The sequence below is a fragment of the Megalops cyprinoides genome, chromosome 22 (assembly GCF_013368585.1).
Source record: "Megalops cyprinoides isolate fMegCyp1 chromosome 22, fMegCyp1.pri, whole genome shotgun sequence".
In the NCBI taxonomy this organism is placed as follows: Eukaryota; Metazoa; Chordata; class Actinopteri; order Elopiformes; family Megalopidae; genus Megalops; species Megalops cyprinoides.
Window position 1 is genome coordinate 23185098 of NC_050604.1, and position 9374 is coordinate 23194471.

General features: G+C 37.9%; 1 long non-coding RNA gene across 1 annotated transcript; it reads left to right on the plus strand.

Moving 5' to 3' along the window:
• Nucleotides 1-378: 378 nt before the first annotated feature.
• LOC118769418 lies at nt 379-1532 on the plus strand. Its single transcript, XR_005004496.1, has 4 exons — nt 379-425; nt 609-676; nt 815-871; nt 1443-1532. It is a non-coding gene; the product is annotated as an uncharacterized LOC118769418 (long non-coding RNA).
• The last annotated feature ends 7842 nt before the right edge of the window (nt 1533-9374 follow it).

A 9374-nucleotide genomic window follows, 5' to 3' on the forward strand; every position in this document is an offset into this window, starting at 1 on the left:
CTGTTCTCCTTTTGTGCTGGGAACAGCTTCCTTTTTAGATATTGAATAAAGGTGTTTCCTACCATGTAACGATTCCTAACCCTAACCCTAAACTGCACAAGGTGTATTGCATCATAGAAATGAGGAAAAAAAAATAAACCCAGGTGTGGCACAATCGTTAGATGTGGTAATGGTGTAATATTAATCCTGTTATTATTTACACCTCTCATCTCAACACTGTAATCGATGATTTCAACATGTTCAACATTTTGGCAAAGTATCCATAGCGATAACAACACCAATAACTAACACGCCGCGTGATACGTATGTGACGTCATCATCAGACTCTCGTCAGAGCTGTATATAAAGGGAGCCCTCAGAGTAGCTGATGTACTCTCGAAAACATTAAACTTTAAACCATACTTCCTTCCTGTTGGAACAGAAAGGTAAGCTTGAACTTATCATTCATGGTTTCGCATACGTGTTTGTGTCATAATTTTAGCTTTTCAAAAAGCGCATCTATCACACTTACATAGCATTTAATTATAATAGTAATAAACATATTGAAGCGTAGCCAAAGTCAGAGGCATACCTGACAGGTTTTTGATGCTTTTAATTTTTGCTTGTAGTCACCAGATTAAAGATGAAGACTGTCATCTTTCTGATGTGTCTCATTGGACTGAGCCTGGCTGTGCCAGTAAGTTTCCCTATGCTATGGCAAACACAATTACAAAATCACTGATGTATATGAGTGAAGAGTCATGCCATGGGTACCAGCTCAGAAACCTTCAGCCTTTGGTCTGATTGATGTGTGTGTGTTTGTTTCTTTGTGCAGGCTGACGTTGAGCTGAAACGCGTGGCCCGCTCTGGCTCAGATTCCAGCTCCAATGAGGTTCGCATCTTGCTTTGCTTCTTCAGCGTTACATTACATTACTTTATTATAATTTAGCAGACAGTCTTACCCAGAGCAGCTTCCAGCACAAAAGAACAGAAGAGTATGCAGCAGCAGACATAGCAGATCAAGGCAATCAGTATCAGCTGTCCAGTGCAAAAACGTGACATTGAGTGGGATGGGATTTTACTATCATTCCAATATTATAGTGATGTCATAAAGGAGAACAATGAACATGGTTTGAACCATGCTTACTCATGAATTTGACAGTTAACTAAATAATATGTTCAAACAAAGCCAGCAATATATCAGACAGATCAGGGGCAGCTTCAGCAAGCAATAATGTCTGCCACAGGCCTTTAGCTTAAAAAACAAAACTGTGCATTAGCAAAGTGTCATCTTAATGTTAATGCAAGCAATATCCATGTATTTTACAGTTTATTTGAAATTTTTTTCAACTGTTTCAAACATGCCTTTCTCTGTCACAGGCATTACACAAAAAACACTCTAAGATTAAATTATCTGTTCCTGTTGAACCTGATGAATGTGAATTCTTCTCTTAATTCCACAGAGGAGATGGAGTTCCCCCTCCCAGCCACAGCTTCCGTTTGCCCAGCTTCTCCAGCTGCTGCTGAGCCTCCAGCCTGCCGCCCCCGCCCCTGCCCCCGCCCCCGCCCCTGCTCCTGCCCCAGCTCCAGCTCCCGCCCCCGCCGGTCGCTAACCTGGTCAGTACCCCCCTCCTCATTCAGCACAGAGGCCTGACACACCATATGCATTGGTGTCTCTGCGTTACATTACATTACATGCATTTAGCAGACGCTCTTACCCAGAGCGACTTCCACCGCAATAGCATATAAGTGTATCGATTCAACTTAAACGAGCAACAGTGTCAGCCCAAGTTAACAACACTCCCAGACCAGTAAAGTGCGGGCATAACACAATTCAAGCCCGACCACAAGTTAACTTGTGCAACCTGACAAAAACCAAGTATACTGGTCTCTCTCTAAATACTGTACTGCCCTCTCCAACCAGTATAACCCAAAGATTAAAAAAAATAATACTGATGCTGTTACACACGTATCTTTAACAGTACTACTGTATTTTCGTGTTATTTTGGTGATGCTGGAGTTTTCCGTATGCCTGGCACTGTAAATGATCATGTTTCTCTGTGTTCAACAGGATGGCAGCTCCTCTCAATTTGCATATCGAACAAGAATGGAATTTGGAATCTGGAATCTGGAATTTGGAATCTGGAATTTCCAGTGTAGTTAATGTTTATTCCCTGCAAAGTTCTGTAGAATTAACCCCTACAATATGTCTCCCATGTGAATGATTGGTCTGATGCTCTGAGGGGAAAAATAAACGCAATTTGTCCACTGCACTCTGTGTTTCTCTTCTTGGCTACATGAGATTTTTTTGTCAGCACCTTTTTGTGGGAATCAGTTCTGCTCACTAGGGTACAGTGAGTATATGAAAGAGAATATGAAAGACCACAATGTTTCTGGTTTATAAAATGAAAAAGAAAAAGAAAAAAAAAAAGAATGTTCTTTTTAAATAGACAATAAGGACACATTGGTTGGTATTGCTTTGGAGCAGTGCTTGTTTCACCTCTGCAGGGTAATCTTGCCCACACCATTTTTTATAAGTCGATTTTGACACCCATAATTGTAATGTCAGGCCTACTTTTGCAAGTATTCGTTTACAAGACAAAGTTAGGGAGAACAGTGTTTTGTTCATGGGAGACACCTGTTTTTCTGGATGTTATATGTCACTTGTTGAGATATTATATCAATATGGTATGCATTATTATTTATCAATACCATTCCAAGAGTAAAACATTATCATTGCTTAAGCATTTGGCATGATGTGTCACAAACAAAAACAAGGAAAATCATAGATCTATGTACAATTATTCTACTTTACATGTACACTACACTGTACTGTAGACTACACTGTAACTACACTGTACTGACCACACCACTCATGCAGCCACTTCAAAATTGCTGCTGGAGGTGCAAGTTTTATAACAGTGATACTTAATGAGATAAGCCAATAGACAGGCTTAACACCACTTCCTCATCTTCGAGGAAGATATTTTTCAGCAGGTGTTACTGTTTCCTAATCCCAGAGTTCAACAGTCATCAAGAGCAATAAGGAGTATTGTGTAAGAAACAGAGACACTTGCTTGAGTCAGAGTGAGGGCTGAAGTTGATTGCGCTAAGCCTGAAACAGGGCCAAGAGCATGATGGGATAAAGCCACTTGCTATTGAGACATAGGCGTCCAAAAAGCAAACTTTCGATTTAGTCATAAAAATGAAGCAAACCTTAATCCAGAAATGTAAAACAGCTGTGAGCCTGCAGTTCCTCACTTAAGTGTCTTGTGTTGCCACTTTGTTTCTATAATGTCGGGCAATAATGCGACCTGCCATTGAGACAAATCTTTCCTGAAACAAGCATATTTTGTGAAAGGTTTTGAAATAAATCTTTAAGATTGATCCCCCATCCCTCAGAAACAAAAGCACAATAAAATATAGATGTTGTTCAATTAGTCAGCCTTTTTAAAAAGTTGTCAGTTTGTTTAGAGCTTACTTAGAGATTACTGCTGGCACCAACCCCTTCCTGTACAACTAGAAATATAGGAATCCAAATCGGTACATACTCCATAAACTGCATTGCAACATACATAAAATGAACAGGAGGTAAAAAAAAAAGTACTTTTCAAAATGTTTATATATAAAAAAAAAGCTGCAACCAACCCAGCTGCTGAAAGTAGTGACTTCAGAAGCTCACTCAGCCACACACCTGCATTTAATCAGCCTTCAATCACACAGGTGGGGCTCATTAACTGATGACTGTCTGAAGACATTTAGAATGAGAGACAATGACAATTAACTATGGGAACTGGGGTGGCAGTGCAGCATGGTGGTAAGGAGCAGGGCTCCTAACCAAAAGGTTGCTGGTTTGATTCCCCGCTGGGGCGCTGCTGCTGCACCCGTGGGCAAGGTACTTAGCACGCAATTGCCTCGTTAAATACCCAGCTGTATAAATGGATAACACGTCAAAATTGTAACCTCTGTAAATTACTTTGGTTAAGAGTGTCAGATGGAACCTGAATTGAATGAAGCTGGTTAAATTACTTCTGCCAGTTGTTAATATGGCAAACTAAAAAGACAACCGAGGATGCCCTGAACACATTTTTAAATAAACATCGAACAGTTTGGAATGAAACAACATAATAACATTTTTTTTTTTTAATTTTGCGGATAGGTGAAGGTTCTCCTTCATATGTTTATGATGCTAAACATGCATTGTGACTTCTGCTTGCGGAGAAGCTAAGATTCAGTACAGTACATTTGACGTTCAGCAAAAAAGATATTGGATTTCAGTGCAATGCCTGTGTTGTAAGACATAAATCAAAAGATTGTACTTCAGAAGACACATATGAAAGATAAACCAGCGATGGACTCTGGCATTGCTAGATTTAAAATTAGGATTATCAGGAAAAAAGTACCTTCATTAATCCTTTCATCCCTGTACTTTAGTTTTATTGTGTTTACACCACGGCCACATACACAGAACAAAAGGACACCACCATATTGTTCTTTAACATGGACAAACAGTTAATCCTGTGGTTTACAAAGAAAAAAGACTTTACTTCCTTTTTACAAAACCTTTTCTATTTAGAGACAAAAACAGGTGATTGGTTGATACTTGGCTGAGGAAACCTTTATAAATCATGTTCATTCACAACTTCAGCAGTCCATATTAGTTGACCTGAAACCCCTTGACCTCCTTGGCTTCAAGGTAAACATATTCTGCACAGAATTAAGTAAATATTTCAAGCACATTTTTGGACAGTAGTTGAGCTTATTGATATACATTTATATGAGGAATTATGACAGAAATCTTTTTATACCTGTGGATGCTATGATTTTAAACTTTGAACTATTCTTACAGCAAGAATCCACATCCACTATGAAGAGTATTACTGTAGTGATGTGTTTGATCGGACTGTGTGCTTCACTTCCTGTAAGTAACCATGACAATCACTCATATTGCTGTACATACTGTATACTTTTTCCATCTATCTATCTATCTATCTATCTATCTATCTAACTTTCATCTACCTTCGGTGTATCCATCTTTGTGTATGCATGTGTGTATTCATGCACACATATTATTTACATTCATGTTTCTGATTTAGATTCAGTAGATGCTTTCATCAGTGTTTTCTAAAACATTTTTAAAAATCTATATTATATTATTATTTTCGGGTTACTTTTCATCATTATTTTGATGCTTACACCATATAATCATGTTGGAAGTATCTACTGACTGATTTATTTCTCTCCTTCAGGTCTTGGATGAGCATGAGAGAGCTGAGCGTTCAGCCAGTGATGAGGTCAGTTGCCTCTCTGAGTGCTGCCAGAGTTTGTTGTGTCTGTGAGGTTACGCACCCATCACGCACATCACTGAGCTGTGTGTGAGCACTGTGTGCTTAATAGGGATCTCCTTTTGGCAGAATATCAGGGTAACAACACTGGTTACCCATTCAGTGCAAACATATGATTACCAGAACTGGTGGAGATGTGTTCTTACTTTGCACGCTTGTTGAACACATGCTTTTTATGCCGAGTGAATTTCACAGGTGACATGTATTCATGGCATGCATGTATAAAGCTGGATGTTTTTACCAAAGCACTTCTTGGCCTGAGAACTGAGTTTATATCCTTAACTACTGTGCCACGCTGCTGCCCAAAAAGTCACAGAAAGCAACGATTGTGATCTGTTGATTTCTTTCATTTCAGGGTTATGGGAGATTCTATCCGCCCTATCCTTTCTTCCCCTTCCAGTATGACAATGGCTTCCAGACCCTGCTTCCTTACCTATTACTCACGCTCCTTACTCCAGCTCCGGCTGCTGCTGCTCCAGCTGCACCAATGACCGCACCAATGACTGCTGACAAATGAGACCTGCTGTGCCGACACTGTACTGTAGACTGTAGATAGGTGTCTGCCATTAATTGTGTGATAATTATGCGTTAGAAATTCTGTAGGAAGAATAAACCATGCTTGAAACCAGAAACTGTGTTGAATGGTGTCTCCTTTGTCAACTTACTTTGCAAAATAATAATAATAATAATAATAATAATAATAATAATAATAATAATAATAATAATTTCAGTACTTACCGTGTAGTACAAACACTTTTCACTGTTTTGCTTAAAAATTTAAACCATAAAAGTTTAATAAATAAGTGTTATCACCTATTCAAGTCACTCAGCTGTGAATTACCGTTATGATTATGTGATCTCTGGCCGTTATTGCATGTCCTGCAGTCATTAATGGAATATTGTAGAACAACACAGAAATGAACTACAAAGTTAACATTGTGTCAACATTCATAAACCCCCTTTCAAGCCTTTACATGTATTAATAGAAGCTGTTTGTATCACCTGATTGAGTAGCACCTGCTAGTAGAATACATTTTTATTACCAGTGTTTCATATATCTGAATCTGAATCAAAAGTGGTGAGTAGAAATGCTTTCCAAAAATATGAACAGTTAAAAAATAAAGAAATATAACAGCACAAATGTTTCATATGCAGGCTATTTACTGATTCAAGATAATCTGAAGATTTAATCGCTTGAACCAAAAAGCTGAAAATTTCAGCCCTACAAGCCAAATGAAGAACATAAGAACATAAGAACATAAGAACATAAGAACATATGATGACGAGAACAAGCCATTCGGCCCAACTAAGCTCGCCATTTCTTAATTAAAGAGTATCCAAAACTGCATCAAGTCTAGACTTGAACACAGCAAGGGTCTCTGCCTCAACTACATGACCTGGCAACCTATTCCATGTATTGATAACTCTTTGTGTAAAATAATATTTCCTTACATCAGTGCGGAACTTACTCTTAACTAGTTTCCATTTATGTCCTCTTGTTTTACAGGCTGAACTCACCCTAAAGAATCTATTATAGTTAACCTTATTGATTCCTTTTATAAATTTAAATACCTCAATTATATCACCCCTAAGCCTCCTCTCGCTTAATCTAAATAGGTTAAGTAACTTGAGTCTTTCCTCATAGCATTTATATTTCATGCCAGGAACTAATTTAGTTGCCCTTCTTTGAACCTTTTCTAAAGCTTCAGTATCTTTTTTATAGTGCGGTGCCCAGAACTGCACACAGTATTCCAGGTGCGGTCTAACTAAGGCATTGTATAATTTCAATATAACCTCTTTAGATTTATACTCAATACTTTTGGCTATATATCCCAGCATCCTGTTGGCCTTTTTTACTGCTACAGCACACTGCCTAGATCCTGTTAAGCTTGGGTCAACCATTACTCCCAAGTCCTTTTCAAATTGAGCACATTCTAGTTTTTTTCCACCCATGAAGTAGTCTTGTTTAAGGTTCTTATTTCCTACATGCAAGATTTTACATTTATCTAAAGCCAAATACAAGCCAAATGAAGATGAACCCTTGCATTTTCAAAGAAAATTTTGAGAGACTCCTTCCTCCATAAGGCATATTTATAAAATTTTAATTCAGCCTCTTGTAAGATTTCAGGTTTTGGAATATTTCAAAGGAAACACTACAACATCTGGACTAAACTTCAAGGGAAGGAATATTCTGTATTCCATCATGTTTACAGTATGGTGTCCACTAAATCAATTTTGATTTAGTTTGTGAAGTAAATTTCACATAGAGTTGTGCAATATTTATTGCTACACTCTCTTAACATTCTGTGGTCACCTAGACACTGTTTCTTGCCCAATAGTGTCAATGGGGTTGCCACAAACACTTGTGCCATGGGGCATTTGTGAGTAGGACCACAAGGCTGTGGAAATCCATTGAGACTGTGCAGAGTAACTCCTTACAAAATTAATGCAGTCACTTTCAGGCTCAGTAGCTTTCTCCACTGACCGTATGAATGACTATAGATGGATAAATGAACAAATGAATGTAAATCTGGTTTTCATCAAAAATCATAATCATAATCATAAATCAAATCTGGTTTTAAAACGCTGCCAGTCATTCCTTCATTGTCAATACATTTGGCAGCAGTATAACATAGTGGCAAGGAGCAGGACTTGTAATTGAAAGGTTGCCAGTTGAATTCCTCACAGGGGCACTGTGGCTGTACCCTTGGGCAAGGTACTTGACCCACAATTACCTGACTAAGTATCCAGCTGTAAAAATGGATAACATTGTTAAAATAAAAATAAAAAAAAAAAACTGTAATTGATGTAAGTTGCTCTGGATAGGAAGGTCTGCTAAATGCCAATAATGTAATGCAATGTAACTTTCATGTACCCAAGCATACATGCACCATTCCCCAGTATCACCCTCTGTAAAGCAAAACCGATTTAAGGTCTCCAGCTCTACTCATTTTGGTTCGTTAAAGACAGGGAATTAAATAATTTAGACATAGACCTTATTAGCATTTTTACTTTTTATTTCTCATTTGTTTTCTCAAGAATTTTATACTATACCTGCAGCAAGCATACCAGTCTCTTTTTCACCTGAGTTGGCTGTGTTCTCCTGTTTTACTTCAGTTTTTGATGTTGAGGAAAACAATGAATTCTTGCTCAATAGCTGATGATGCAGATGACGCTGCAACCGCACGTTGCTCATCTCTGGGCTTCAGCTGCATTGTGATAAGAGCACTGCCATATCCATAGAAGAAAAGAGGAAAATGACACATTGTTTTTAGCAGGGATGAAAATGAAATGCTTAATCCCGTGGTTTATGAAGAAAAAGAGTTTTTCTTCCTTTTTACAAAATCCTCTTACTTATGCAGAGTCCATGAGAGCTGATTGGTTGATGCTTAACTGAGAAAACCTTTATAAATCACATTCTCTCCCCAGTTCTGCAGTCCATATCGGTTGCAGTGAAACTCCTTGACCTGTTGATTTTATCACAGCTAAGGTAAGCCTAGTCTGCAGGAAGTAAATTATATATTCAGCCATATTTTTGAACATGGTAGTTGACTTTATTCATTCAGGTATCTTTCATGCACCTGTAGATGATGTGATTTTAAACTTTTTTAACTACTCTTACAGCAAGAACCAGCATCCACTATGCAGCGTGTTACCATGGTGATGTGTTTGATCGGACTGTGTGCTTCACTTCCTGTGAGTAACCATGTCAGTTTCCGTCTGAGTGCTGCACACATTCAATCAGACAATCTATCAATCTATCTAATTGCAGTGTATATATTTCGCTGTATATTTCTGTTTTCTGATAAAATAGATGTCTCAATCAGTGCCCAAAAACTCTTTTCTTGTCATTTTTCATATTAAATGTTAAATGTTAAAAATACGTATTTTTAGGTTCAAATCATTTGTCATTATTTTGATACTCACACCATATTGCTGAAAATCATATTGATAGTATCTATTAACTGAATCATTCCTCTTTTCAGATCTTGAATGAACATCAGAGAATTGAACGTTCATCCAGTAATGAGGTCAGTTGTCTCTCTGAGT